This window comes from Theobroma umbraticum, unplaced genomic scaffold, assembly GCF_002168275.2.
Source record: "Theobroma umbraticum cultivar Fairchild unplaced genomic scaffold, ASM216827v3 scaffold_20.0, whole genome shotgun sequence".
Lineage (NCBI taxonomy): Eukaryota > Viridiplantae > Streptophyta > Magnoliopsida > Malvales > Malvaceae > Theobroma > Theobroma umbraticum.
In genome coordinates this window covers 1,704,637-1,721,329 of record NW_018397266.1, presented here as the reverse complement: position 1 = coordinate 1,721,329, position 16,693 = coordinate 1,704,637, and positions in this window count along the sequence as shown.

Here is a 16,693-nt window from a genome sequence, read left to right as displayed (position 1 = left end):
ATCCCTGTTACTATGATGAATCAAAAGGAGGAAGATGTGAAACCAATGAACTGGTGGTGCTACAACAGGCCATCTGTCATTTGTTACTAATGGTGTGTAACAACTATATTTGACGACATGTTTAAAACTTAAAAATGTCTCACGTAACATGCCATGATGAGACTATGTGACACGCCGTGCGGGGAATATGTGACACGACATGGTGAGAATAAGTGACAGGCGATGGTGAGAATATGTAACATGCCATAGATGGAATATGTGACACGTTATGATAAGAATATGTGACACACCATGGAGGGAATATGTGACACGCTATTGACAGAATATGTGAAACGCCATGTTGAGAATATGTGGTAGTCATGGTGAGAATATGTGACATGTCATAGAGGGAATATGTGACACACCATGAAGAGAATATGTAACACGCCATAGTGAGAATATGTGACAAATAACAAGCTTAAGGAAACTATTTGAAATTCCATGCCATGCTTATTAATGAAGAGGTATTTAAATGCCATTGCATTTTATTCATCATTCCCAAACGGAAGGGTCAAGTAAAAGCATTTGATTCATTCATCATTCTCACAGGTACCAAAGTGTTCGATGTTTTAATCAAAGTTTAGGGTCATAGCAACAATGTCAGTACTGTGTGAAAAGGTTAGTAAGTCAATGGTGAATTTTTTCTTGTTTTGTGTTTTTTTTTTTGTGGGTTTTTGTTGATTATGTTGCTGTATGAAATGTTTGGGTTTAGGGTTATGCAGTGATATTTTTTTTTATTTTCTTCATATTTTGGGGTTTTTGCCTATATTATGCACAGAACTACAAAACATTTTAACTTACATGGTTTAGGCATGTAACAACATTTCGGAGGGTCTGTATAGCATGTAACAACAATAAATTTCTTCTATCTGACATGTTTATTTGAGTTAGTTAACTATTTTTGGGTCTGCATAGCCCTCTCAGTGAATGAGGCAACAATTACTCATTTTTTTCACATTAATGTGTAAACTATTTATTGAAATAATAGCAATGAATGTATTTTGTAATTATGGGTAGAGCAAACCTTGAAGCCCACACTGAATGAGGCCACACGAAAATATTGGTTGGACATAGATGTTCCTCTATTTGAGGGGCACTAGTAGGTGCTAATATGGTAGATAGAGGATTGACTAGAATGGGTTTCAATGAAAGAATAAGGAAGAGAAACTTAAAAGAGAAAAGAGCGGCTAGTCCCGCTAAGTGAAAGGGAATCGTCACTTGTCAAATGAGGAGCACTCAAGCCCTAAGTTGATGGAGGAAGAGGACAACCACGACAATGTGAGTGAACCACATTCTTCCCATGCCAATGAGTAAACCCATACACTTCCACATCCTCAATAGCTAATAACATGTGCTGAGATGCACAATGGTTCTGATCTTTTAGTTAGGATGATTCTTAGGGATTAAACACAATAATTCTAGGTTCAACTATTGACTAACACACTAATTTTTGTGATTGCAATTAAGCAAGCTGAGGAAGGTTAGTGACGGTGAAGCCACAGGTCGTCAATTGCGATGGGTTACGCAGAAGCATAGTCCAGGACATGTTAGAGATGAAAGGTTCCATTCAATCATTAAAAGATGTAATGTAGACAATGGAGGACCATATTGTTGGTCAAATTCTCGACGGCATCAAATTATAAGTACATTTTTCTAGCTTTGTTCATATATTGATGGTTAACGTTTAGTGGGTTTATGATTATTGTTTATTTTGGGTTTAGGGCTTAACAAATGTTATCAGTTAATGGGTTTCTCATTTGACTCATCCTCTAGGGTGGTGCTTCCACTCAACATGATGGTTCGCAGCACGATTATGTTGATCAAAATGATCATGGAAAAGATGATGAACCTGATGTTAACATTCCAGACATTGATCATGACGTGGTTGGTGCTGAAGAAGACAATGTACCACACGTCTATGAGGTTGTTGACGAAGCTATGGGAGGGGATGGGAACCTTTAAGTAGTTAATGTTGAAGGAAACAACGTACCTTAAAGCACTCCTGTACGCATTGCCTCACGATTGTCGTCACCTGATTCATCCAATGTTCAGCATCGTGAATCATTAGTTTCAGACCCAACTGAATGGGCACAGGTTACAATGGCTAGCAAATACATCACAAGCTCGTACGTCGACCCATTGGTGTACTGCCAAGATGTGAAGAACTAGATGGTGGAAACATATGAAGCGTTCAAGAAAGACGAGTAGATGAAGTAAGCTCATCAATAACATTACAAATAGTGTTCATTTTGAAATTTTAATTCACCCAACCTTTTCAATCCAATATGTTACATGTTCAGGCGTAACGTCGAGATATTAGAAGATCAAGGGCCTAAGTTTTTCAGGTCATTAGAAAACCCTGAAAGTGAAATAACAAGTGAATAAAGTGATTCATGCCTTAGCGTACTGTGCAAGCACCTTACAGGGTTGAAGTCCAAGTAGTACAACACCTAGCTATGCATAGTTGATATGATATTCTTTGTAAGTTTATTTCATATAGTTTTCATTTATGAAACTATGTATGTTTTATGCTGCATGACTTGTAAGATGATGTAAATATAATTGACAAGACACCATTCATATACTCTACACCTTATATCCAATTGAAGAAGAACGGGCAAGTATGAAAATTTTGCTTGAATTGCTCATGTATGTGCAAGGTGATAGGCCAACATATGGGAAAAAATGGGAAGATGTCGATTTCATCCTCACTCCTTCTAATGTGGATGGACACTAGGTTGCTGTGAAGATTAGCTTAGTGAAGTGGAGGATAAAAGTGGACTCCACAAGAACTTTACCCGTGAAGAAAACCAGACTATTTGCTACTCATATGACATCCCTTACTATGATGATTTCCATAATTTTCCCCCAATCTGATTATTTCAACAAAACATGCCACAAGAAATGAGATTTTTCACCAATGCCATTGGAAATTAATCCATCAAAATCATTAGTGTATCAGCAAAATGATAGCTTCAGCTGCGGTATGTTTATAGTAGGTTACATTGATGCTATTTTGCAATTGGGACCAATCAAAGTAAAGTAGAAAATGATTGCAAATATATGAATGCAATGCGTTTTTGAAATTTTTACCAGAAATTGTGAGAGTGAACCCCTCACTATGCTGTGAACATACGAGAAGTTGCATGAACATTTTTTGTTGACACAATTAACTTTAATATACATACATTTAATACATTAATTTTTCATTTCAGACACAATGCCTATCATGATTACATGTTCGTAAATTAATTGGGTGTTTTGTTTTCAAGTAGTGATTTTGTAGTGTTGGTGTGTTACTCAATAGCTAGGACATGTAACAAAAAGATGTAAACAACATCCAACAAGTTGTGGTGTGTAATAATATAAAAGTAAAACTAAAAGGTGTGTAACAGGAACAAGAAGATGTATACGACATCTAACAATCCATGGCGTGTAACAATATAAGACTTCAACCAGCTTAGTGTGTCACATGAATATGTAAACGACATCTAACATGTATGGTATGTAGTACGGTCAGAGTAAAAGTATATGGGGTGTAACAGGAAGATGTAAACGTTTCTAACAATCCATGGCATGTTCAATATAAGACTTCAACTAAATGGCGTGTCACAAATAGATGTAAACGACATTTAACAAATATGGCATGTAACAATATAACAGTTCGATGAAATGGTGTGTCACAAGAAGATGTAAATGACATCCAACCAGTTGTGGGCAGTAACAATATAATATTTCAATGACATAGCATGTCACAAAAAGATGTCAACGACATCTAACAAGTATGGCGTGTAACAATATAATAGTTCAACTAAATGGCATGTCACAAGAACATGTAAATGACATTTAACAAGTTGTGGCATGTAACAATATAAAACTTTAACGACATAGGGTGTAACAAGAAGATGTCAATGACATTTAACAAGCGTGACGTATAACAATGTAAGACATCGATGAAATGGCATGTCACAAGATGTAAACGACATCTAACAAGCTTGGCGCGTAACAATATAAAACTTTTTTTAATGGCATGTAACAAAAAGATGTTAACAATATCTAATAAGCTGTAGCGTGCAACACCCTATGAGTAAAATGAAATGGTGTGCATGAAGATGTAACACCGTATGAGTAAAACAAAATGGCGTTAAACAACATATAAATGACATATAACAAGCGGTCGTGTTTAATCACATTACAACAAAATTTACAAAATATGAAAAGCAATTGAGAACCAAATATTTTCATTTTAGACCACATCACTTCAGACTAAATACAATAGTGAAATTTTCTCTGAATTTACCATTACAAACTAGAATAACATGTTAGAATAACAAGATATTGAAATATCAACTCAGTCCATTATTAGATAATAAACACAAAACATGCATGCAATAAACTTTAAGAGGAAATTATTATAAAGGTATTGGACATGGCTCACATAGTTAGTTAGGCCAACCCATTATCTTCATCTACAAGACACCTTATGTTCTCAAACATTGTCCTTTGTATTGGACAAGTGCCACATGTATGATCAATTTGTCTACAAGTTGCACATGCTTTCAGTCATCGTCCTCATGGAGGCGTTGACTGACTTGAAAATGGTGTTAGATTTATGGATGGAACTACAAAAAAAGATTAGCAATTTTGTGTCTTATGCTCGTACCTCTTACATTGTGAACATCTCTATGGTCGATTACCTTCCTTAGCCGATAGAATCCTTCTCCTTCTAAGTCTTCTGGCTTGACCTTGCCTAGGTAGTGACAAAATTATGATTTGTTTCAGATTAGGGGGGAAGTCCTAGTCATTGGGATACCCAACCGAGCCAATGGACCTAGCATAACCCTCCACCAAAAAAGTTGTCTTATAGTAGTCCACGTAGAATTCAATGGCTTCACGTTTGCACTTACTGAAAAATCTAATGAACTCAATGTTGAAGCATAATGTAAAAGTTATTTTAATTACTAATCAAATAAAAATAAAGATATCTATACCTTATTGCCACAATGGCATGGTTGCATGCCAGTAGATCTATTTGGAACTTAAAACATGAACATGTCTTGTTAGTAGGTTTACAAGTCCATCCATCTTCTCGTCTTTAACTTCAAACTCCACTCAATTGATAAGATTAACTACAAAGTGATATATATCATTGAATCATTTGCTCAATTGCTTGGTAGCCCAAGGGATGAGGGGTATGGTCACCTTGACGGCTTTCATCCTCAACATGGCTTGTGCCAAATGTAACCAGATATACCCACTCATTCACATTTTTGCATACATCGATAAATAAAACAGCCTTGAATCTGCCTTTCAGATGTGTTGTATTAATTGTAACTACAAGATGCATTACATCCATGAACCCTCAAATACAAGCCATGTACAACCATAAACAACATGTGAATTGTTATGCTTCATCAGTAGCCACCGTAGTGACTGTATCGGGATTTTCTCATTCCCACATATAAAAATAAGAAGGTAGTAGTTGAAATGATTCCTCTGATGGACTGAAAACAAACCTCTTCACATACTCTTTCGCTTGCTCAGTTTTACCATACAAATATTCCAATCCCCTCTGGACCCTCATCTCACTAATTATGTCTTTAAGTCTCAATGCGACTTCATTAGCTTAAAGCTTTTAATAACATAGGTATTTTTTTATACACTTTAGTTCTCTTTCCTTCCACATGGGATGCTAATGCTTGTAAGTTAATGAAATCTAGATCTAGGTGCTTTCTTTTTTTGGCTCTTTCACTTCTTCTAATCTAAATTTAAGTATCATTCCTTTTTCTTTTACTGGATGTACCATGAGAAGTCATATCACTTTAGTTACAACTTGGAATTAATACATTTTGTTCAAAATCAAATTTATTATTAAAGTTATACAAAAATTTATTTTTAATAAACTCAACATGCATAGACTCTATAATAACATTTGAATGTTATTCTACATGCTTTAGAATATTGCGCATAACCAACAAAAATGCTTTTCATTACTCTAGGTCCAAGCTTTGTTCTTTGTGGTTCAAAAACTTTATAAAAAGCAAGCACCCCCACACTTTAAAATATTCTAAGTTTGGTTTTCTTCCATTCCAATGTTCATAAAGTTAAACCTTGATACTCTTGCAAGGAATTCTATTCAATATATGACATGCTAGCCTTACCCCATAAATCGTGCAATAGATGTGCATTCAGTAACATAGCATTTCTCATGTCAACAAAAGTTTCTATTTTTACTTTTACCCAATCTATTTTGTTATGGTGAATAAGGAGCACTTTTTTTATCTATCAAACAATGTTTTCATAGAAATTATCAAATTCTATAGAAAAATATTCTCCTCCTCTATTACTTCTTTGAAATATGATTTTTTACCTTTTGATTTTCTACAACAGATTTATATCTTTTAAATTTCTGAAAAGCTTTATCTTTTGTTTTAATTAAATAAACATAAGTGAACCTAGAATAATTATTTATGAAAGTTATAAAACATCTGCACTTGAGCATTTAGCACATTGGTTGATGAATGATCCCCTATCTAAAAAGCAAGGTTCTTATTTCCTTTCCCTTAATTGAAAAAAAAGTTATAAAGTATTTTTTTTCTCCTTTAGTTAATTTTTCATTTAATTAACATATATTAGAATGCACAAAATCTAAAAATTGTGAGTTTCTTTCTACATTACGAAAATTTTTTTTTGCCATTTTTACTTATCTGCATATTTCACATTCTTCCAAGTGCTCATCTTTGCATGCAATATAACCATTTTTAGACACTAATCTCATGGAACCAAAACCTAAATGTCCTAGTCTAGCATGCCATAATAAAGAATTAGACTCAATAGTATAAGTAGAAATTGTATTTATTTCATTAATGTAGAACTTGTACATGCCATCACAAAAGTATCATTTTCCTACAAATAAGCCACCCTTAGATACTATTACATTGTCAGATTCTATTACAAGTTTAAATCCTTTCTTTGAAAGCAAAATAGTAGAAATTAAAATCTTTTGAATTTTAAGAACATGAAATACATTGAGTAATGTAAACTTTTATACAGAAGCGAAATTCAACTCAACAGTTCCTTTTCCTTTAACTTTGGTTGTAACATGATTTGCCATTAAAATATTGTTTCATTTATTAACTTTCAAGTAACTCTTGAACAAGTTTTTGTCATTGCATACATAAATTGCAGCACCAAAATCCAGTCACCAATCTTTACTCTTATTGGAATCAACAGCCATATTCAATTCTTTTACCATTCCAATATTTATTGTAGAAACCATGGCAACCAATTCCTTGACAACCACTTCTACTACATTTGTTTTTTCAGGATTTTTAGAACCAAAATTCTTTCCTACCTTGCTTGATTTGCACTCACTAATCATAAGGCCTTTTCTTTCCATAATGGAAACAATTTATATTTTTCTTTTCTTTTCTTTTTTCTTAAAGGTATGTCTTGAAATTTTCAATGCAGATGACTTGGATTTTGTAGAATTCTTTCCAAAATTATTGGAATTATGACTCACAAGATTCATATTCGAATTAAAAGGCTGAAATAATGCATCACGAGCACATGTTTCACATTCTATTTGCATCTGAGTCATGAATTGTTCTACTAATATAGACTTTATAGAATGCAAAACCTATTTTCTGTAATTATTCCAAGATTAAGGCAGTTTTGAAAGAATTGTATCTGTTTGTAATACATCAAGAACCTTAACCTCATTGTCTTTTAGTTTTGAAACTAAAACATGTAATTCATGTAGTTGATCCATGATAGGCAGATTGTCATTTATCTTAAACTTGAAATATTTTGAAGATAAAAATTTACCAATACCTCATTTTTCATTCTTATAAGTAGTTTCCAAGGCTAATCAAATTTCTTTTCGGCCTTTTGATTAGAGTAAAAATCATATAGATAACTAGTCAAAGTATTTAAGATAAGTCCACAACATATCAATTCATCTTCTTTACATTTTTTCTCATTTCCTTTTATGCAACAAAATCTTCATCAATCAGTTTTGGAAATGCAGTAAGACTTGGATCCATAACATAATAAACCTTCAAGGTTGTGAGCAAGAACACTATCTTATTTCTCTACAAGTGAAATTAGTTCTATCAAACCAATCAAGTTTGATGAATTCTTGATTTATGAGTTGAAATCTTGAATTTGGATTAGAATCCATTTAGAACAACTTTTTAAAATTGTTCGAATAAGCAGCATAAGAAAAAGTTGTTGCCTACTATAGGGATTTGTAGACAAAAGCTCTCCAAGATACAACAAGCTAACTGTAGAATGCTTTTGAATGAATGAAGTCTAGTTGGGAAATACATTCCTTTTATAGACACTGAAAATTTGTATCTGTTGTCTTTCAATAAATGTGTTTGTATTGTTTTTACAAATATGTTTGTTGTGTTTCAATAGATGTATCTACTAAACAACTTTTAATAATTGTGTTTGTTGAAAACACTTATTTGATTTTAAGAGTTATATTTAATCTTGAACGGTCACATTTGAATAATTATCTTTCAATTTGAGACTTTAAATATTACAACTATCCAACAAGCCCATGAAATTATACCTACCTGGGCTTATAACGGTCCAAGAACACGGGTTCAACGGGCTCTCTTCTTTTCTAGATATGCTCAAGCTGAAGAGATGAACTCACGAAAATGTGGGCTATAGCTGCCTATTCCCATTAGACCTAGATGCCTCTTCACACAATACACTGTTTTGGTTTCAAAAATATTTTTCTTCTTCTTTCCTCTTTTTTTTTCTTCCTTCTCTCGCAACCTTTTTTTTTCCTTCTTTTTTTTTTCAATTTCCCTTCTTCTCTCTTCCCTTCTCTCACTACCTTCTTTTTTCTAAATCCAACCATTTCTCCTTCTCTTTCTTCTTCCAATCTCTTAGAAACACTTCCATTTCCAACAATGAAAACTTACAAACCTTGAAAACCTTACCAAAAAATCAAAAACCTAAGAGGAAAATCAAAACCTTAAAATCATAGAAACACTGCTAGTGTGCATGAAGTTGGCATAGCTAGGCATGGCTTTGTCGCCATCTAGCACTAATCATAATTTACAAGTTACCACCAAAAAACAAAAAGATAAGAAAAACACAAGTTTTATGGGCTAAAGGAATTTAGCCAAGTAATAAAGGCTACAATTGGGCCTCAATATGGAGCGATAAGCCTTTGGGTTGAACACGTATATATAAATGAATTCTTAATGGAATTCCCACGCCAACATTTTTGTCCTTGAACAAAACTTCATTCTTATACATGAAATGTTACTATATGTTACTTCGGAAATTCACCTATTATTTCTAGACTTGTCTTCAGCACCTCCTATTTCCATGTATCCTCACCATTTTTTCCATAATTCTCATGCACAAATATAGCATTTGTTCTATACATTTCCCATCCAAGCTCCTTTCTTAGCCGTTAATCTTTTGAAGTTGAGAATCTACTAATTTAATCTCTCCAATAGAGTCAACGAGTGTCTTGCTTTTTGTAGCCTCATCAACATTTGTATTATTTTCAGCTATGAAGTAGTTCTTCATTTCTGGAGCCCTAATAGCCCTCTTAATTACTTAAACATAGTCAGCTTTAAAAACAAACATTGCTAAGAGGTTACAAGACTCTTCCTTAATGGCTTTAAAGATAATAATCTCTGGCCCTTTAAAGAAAAACTTGGATTTTTATTGAGTTGATTTTGCCATAAAAACAAGTTGCAAGGTCTCTTGAAAGTTTGGATTTTTCCTGCCGCAGTTGCATCCATCACAAAGACAACCTTATTCCTCTTTTGACCTTTAGTCATTACTTTCTCTTTCCCAAGATGTGCAACAAATATTTTCAAAAAACATATAATAGTCTCTTATGCTATATATATATATATATATATATATATATTCAAAGGTAAAAAAATCATTAAAGTTGTGAACAAATCGAAGGAAAATGAATTGAAGACAAGAAATTTTGAGATATTAAAATGAAAAACTAATCCTCATTTTTCATGTGAATTTAATAAATTTAAATGGATAGATTCAATTCTATAGAAACAATGAAACAAAGATGGGTAAACAACTTTCAACATATGAAAAAATGACCTAAACTTTGACCATTCAAGAACACTAAAACATATAGATGTATAATATAAGTTTTTTTACTAATTGTGTATACACGAGTTGCAAAATGAGTCAAACGGTAATGGCTGACTTGGTGGAAGAAGTTCAAGAAATATTTGTTACCAAGGTTAACTAAACTCCAGATATGAGGGAGGCTATTGGGTCTCTAGAGACAAAAACCTATTTTAAATGTTGATGAGGCTACAAAAACCAAGAGGCTCACTAATGCTAGCAAAGAGATTAAGATCACCACTCCAAAGCTGGTGGATTCTCAACTTCAAAGCATCCGACATTGAAGGTATGGGGTTAATGGGAGATGCATGGAAGTAAAAGTTACATGTATGCACAAGAAAAACAAGAAAGAAGACGAGGATACAAGGGAGGAAGAGGTGTTGAAGAAAAGTCTAGAAATAAAAGATGAATTTTTTGTGAGAAACAAAGAATTTCTTCTCTATATATAACTAGTTTTTTGTCTTACATACATATTGCACGTGATTTAATACTTTAATTACTCTTTTATATTTTAAAATTTTGATTCTAAATCAAATAATTTATTGGACATTAGATTTAGAACAGTGATGATAAATATAAATAAATTATTTTAAATAAGTCAAGAAATTTCAACATTTTTCAAATGAGCATACTTTGAATTTTGTTTCACTCTCCATATTCTCATAATGATCCAATTAAACTCATTACTAAATAAGAATTTCCAAATTAGTCAAGGGAATTATGTTTAAAATTGTTAAGAATCAAAATTCAAGATCATCTTTTATATTTATAATAATGCTAGCCGTTTTAAATTAGTTTCCAATTTTGTAATATATGATTCCCAAGATATTCGAGCAAAAATCATTGCCACATCATTACATGATGTTACCAAAACCTACCAAATATGTTTGATTCAATCACCAAGAAATATACCTCATATCAAAGAAAATGCAATGTACAGTTAATTTGCTACCATATTTTTCTCTAATTTAAAATCTTGGCACATGAATATTAATCTTTTGAAAAAGAAACAATATGAAAATTGGATTTTGTGTGAAATTTAAGAGAATTTTTTATTTTTGATACAAATAAAAGAGGGAGTTACAATTTTGATGTTTATTTACCAATACATTATTTTAGATAAGGGTAACCATTGGGTGGCTCAGTTAGTTTCCATCGTGGAGAAGCTTATAATCGACCAAGTCAATCAAAATGGTGGAATCAACCACGACCGACCAAGACAAGGGGGAAGCCAATCAAACCATGACTACAACACCCCAAATTTTTTATGTAAACTAAGTTAACTAAGGATGATTTATAAAACATATTGAGTCTTGAGGGCTTTGTGTTAGTATATGCTCTTAAGCCAATTAGATTGGTTAAGAAATATATATTGTCATTTAATGCATACTTAATCTCATAACTATATGTGACAGAGGTTTTTTTTCATGTTAATGCAATGATAAGGAGTTATTAAGCACTAATTGGATGAAACCCTAAGTACTAATTGGATGAAGCCCATGCAACATAAAGGCCTTGCAAGAGAATTTTAAAGTTGTTACAATTATGAGATCACTGTACATCAAAGCCATATTCTTAAAATTGTTCATGATCATTGTATTGTCAAGATAGGGCATTGACAATGCTCAAAGACTAGTACATGTTAAGTCTCATTATTTAGGAAATAAACAATCAATCTCATAGATTGAAGTATATGAGATACTTGAAAATAACATGTAGGTGCTTGTTAAAGAACAAGTTCACTAAACATGACTCACTATGAGAACTCCGTTTGGTATTTCACTCAAGTGTCTATGAAATATGTTCTCATGCGATAGTCGTGCAACTAGTCCTTAAGCTTAAGATACTAGGTCATCTTGTAAGGGGAATGACATATTTTGATTTTACCACTATAGGTTTAAAGGGGACTAGAGGCCTAAATAGGATGTTTTTTGGTATACCATGAAGCATGTGAAGGTGAATGAGTGGTTAAGTATCCATCACCGTAAGTGATATGAAAAGATGTATCTCACTTGTTCTCAATTCTTGATTAACTTATATAAAGTCTTTGGCCACAGTATGATAAATTTGAGAAAAGTTAGTTTCCTAAATTCATAGGATTAGTCATGAATTATGAGAACTAATATGGAATAACATAAGTAGACACTAAGCCATGCTTTATTATATATTTAGGATATTTGATGAAAGGATCGTATTGCATTGAAAGGCTTGTCATTGAAGGGCTTTGACAAATTCTTTAATTGACTTTCTAACATTTAGGTAGTCATGATGTATTACTAGATGTCACTTATGATCTATAAATATAAATCAATTATCAAATTAATATTTGATTAAGATTTATATTTATTATCAACATGTTAGGAGCCTAATGGGTCACACATATTAAGTGACATGATTGAGATTAAATAAGGATAATTAATTAAGTTGGACTTAAGTAGAATAGACCAAAATAAAGTGAAAAAATTAATTAAGTTCACAAGGACTTAATTGAATAAAAATAGAACTATTGTATCTATGGTTAAAACTTAGTTTGGCTATATAAATATGCTATGTTAGCCAACTAAAACTCTAAGCCTTTAGCCACATCTTAGCCATTTCATAAAAATAAGAATAGAAAAATAGTTTGCTTTGTCTAACAGAAATAAGATTCGGTAAAAATTTTTTATCTTTTTATTTTAGAAACAAAATTTACTAGCACAAGTAAATTTTTACCTTTGAGAAGGTCTTATTCGATCACTGTGTAGATTACTGCTGAGGTTAAACACTTTGGTGGCTAAAGATTTCATAAATCTTAAAAGTAAAGAAGCAAAGATTTCAACTATAGGATTTTATACTGCCTTATTCTCTTTTCAAGTTACTTGCATTATCACAAGCATTTTTGGATTTAATTGGTTATTGATTACGATATCTAGAGCAAAGTATGTAACTCTTAAACTTATGACTATTCATAATTCATTTGAAAATTATATGAAAAAACACAAGCATTGATCTTGTAGGGTTCGGTTATATTTCTGATTAAATGCTAGTTTATTTTTCTACTGCGTTATATTTTTATTTTTCATTATTTTCATGTTTGAGCATAGGGCCGAATCCCAACACTTTGATGATATGTTAAGTATGCCAAGTGTTTGAGAATATGCATATTGACACTTAGGTAAACGAAAATATATGATAAGTCCAATAGCTGGAGATTTTGATTTAAGTTTTATGTGATATTCAAGGAAATATGTGCACAGGTTTGAGTTATATGAATTGTTTGTAGTGTGATATCAACAAGGCATGATTTTAGGGTTATAAATTTGGGTTTTGGAAAGTTTGGGAAGCTGAAAATCGGCCTATAGGCGACAAGGAAAATGTATCAATACTTTCTTAGAAAAATGAACAATATAAGGCATATAGGGAATTTTCTATTGTTGTCGATTTTGCTCATGTAATTATATATATCAAACAAGTAATATAGACAGTAAGTCTAAAATCGTATCGTATAAAGATATGTTCCTAAATCTTCATTAAATTCAAAAATTATGACAAATTAATCTTATTCAAGTAACTAAATTTTTTAGAAAATTAATTAACCTAAAAATTCACTAGAGAAAAGGAATAGCTTAAAGCCTAGGATTATAAATTCATTCAACACTTCATCTAATACCAGCTTCTCTTATTATTTATAGCCATGGGTGGTTTGACTAACCTAGAATCCAAAGCTATGTGCAAGTCTTTCTCAAGATGCTTGCACAAATACCTAACTTAATTAGGTCATTATATGGCTATAGGAATCAATTAAATAAAGTTCATTAAGCTAGTATCTAAATTTGGCTATGTATGGCAATTGGTATATGTCTACCCGAATCACAAATCAAATCACCTAAATGATATGAATATAAGCTATTCAAACCTTAATTCAATCTAAAATCTTTTTATTGAGTCTTAATTAAATTCACAAATTAGTTAATTGTTAGCTAGGAAATTAAATGCCTTTAGAAAATGTTCAAATAAGCAAAACTATACCTAATCATAGTAAATAAAAGAAAAACAAATATTCAAATTACGTGTTAAAATCCACCACAATGCTAGAATAATAGTTTTCTCATAATATCTACTAAAAACTTCATTCAAAGAAAACTAGCCATTAATCCAAGTCAAGAAAATAAGAAAAACACAAAAATAGAGAAAGAAAGCTAATAGTTGAAGCTTTGTGATCTTAATTATCCCTCAAACTCCCATACTTTCTTGCTTTGTTTTTTACTATTTTCTCCAAAGAAATTGTTTGTTACCTCCTCCATTCAAAACCACTAAAAAAAAGAACTTTAAATAGGCTCCAAAAGCCCTAGTTTCCAAAATCCAATCAAGAATAGATTTTTGGTAACACATCGGGCGTAAGGCACCCTACTCTCAAGTGGCACTATGGTGCTTCTCTCTTATGCTCTCACTACTGCACTATTTCATATTGTAATGTGATTTTTGCCTTCTTTCATGCCGAACTAGGGAAAGTGTTAAACATGAAAGTTGTATCCCTGTCTCTTAGCTTTCCAATGGATAAAGAATCACATCATTTGGACTTATTAATAAAATACTACATCATGTTTTGTCTGCGTAGACTACTTCAGTGCTTTAAATTTGACAAGAATTTTGACCATCATCCGATCAAAATTGGGTAGACTGGTAAACATAAAATGTAGCCCCTTCTCTTATTATTCTAGTGGTTCAACAATCATCTCATCTGGACTTTTGTAGAGAGTGTTATGGTCAAAAAACCACAATATATTCAAAAGCTTTTGCACTTAACCATCCTTGCTTGATTCACTCCATGAAGTTTTATGCACTTACACACCTTCAAAACAAAGACTAAATCAATGATGGATCAAGTTAGGACGTCTAACATAAATATGAGCTAAAATTACACAAATTAAAATATTCCAACATATATTAAACTTAATAATGAGAAACATAAAAAACACCTAAAATTACTTTAAAACGAAAGACTAAGCTATTTTTAATAATCAAAATGTGACAAAATAACTCTATATCATAGAGTTATCACACCCTTAAAGTAACTATTTTGCTAGTCCTCGAGCAAAACCTAAGATAAAAATAACATAACATTGTTAAAAACATCAAACTAGGAGTAAGTTGCACCAAGTCCTTAATCACCTTTAATTTCCTCATAAATTATTTCATTTTCCAAACTCAAAGTAAAACATAAATATTATCAAAGTTCATATTACATTCAAATGCAAGCTCATTTTTGAATGGATTTTCATGTGTGTGTGAAATCATTTACAATGAATATCATGCACTCTAGATAGGTTTATACTCATGTAAACTTCAAACTAGTTTAGAGTTTCATATGTTTGTTTTCATCTCCCTCCATTAATGTAGGCTAGCACTTAACTAAGGATCCTTAAGACTTTATTCAGTTTGTAACATATGGCTAGGATTAAGGTAGGATATGAGATAATATGTAGCTCAATTCACTCTAAGCACATAATTGTTCTAGGACCTATATAGTCTTATTTTTCTTTACCGAGTACACCATTTCCTTCTTCTTTCACTTTTCATTCAACAAACATTTTTTTATTCTCAATTCAACACCCCTAAATTTGTTTCCTTCATTGGTAGTAGGATGAATTATTCACAAAAATTTTACATTTTTCTCTACACTTCATCTTTTTCACTTTTTCATCAAATAGCTCAACATATATTTTCTAAAACAATTTATATACTTAGAAGTGAGGTTTGTAAAAATGGAAAATTTCTCAAAGGCTATGCTATTTTTTTCATGTGTTTGATCAAAGAAAAGGACAATTTAAGCTTAAAGAGGTACACTAGGGATAAAAATGTAACTATGTTAGCTTGAAAGGCTCAAACGGTTCAAAGATGGTTTAAGTTATCTTCCTAGCTAATTATAGCCTAGGATATCACTTCAAGGAAAAGTCAAACAAATTCTAGAACTCCGAACAATGTTTAAAAATTTGCATTTAGATAAGCTTTTTGGAAAGGTACATAATACTTTAATGCAAAAGATATAGTGTTCAAGTATAAAAGTCTCATCCTATCATGATACTAAGGATAAGAATATCCACAACGTTGAAACAATATTCATGCTTCCTATAAGCAAAAGATTAATAAGATAATTGGTTATTATCATTGGGTAGGTAAATCAAATAAATTGACGCATGTAACTCTAGTTTAAAATCATAAAATATGCATAAATTAAATGATGAAAAAAGTTTTAATGAAAATAAACTAACCTAAAAACATCATAAAAACTAATAACAATAAAACCCTCCCTCAAACTTAAATTGCACATTGTTCTTAATGTGAAAAGCTAAAAAAAAGATAAGGAAAATAAACTCTCCTAACAATGGTGGTAGTGCATTGAAAGTTTTAATTTTCTTTCTCCTCATTTTCATGTTTTCTAAACCTGCAGACTCAACAAAACAAGCTAGGGAGAGGTTATAACTATTTATTTAAACAAAAAGCAAAAACTAACTAAATTGACAACTAAATCTAAAAAGAT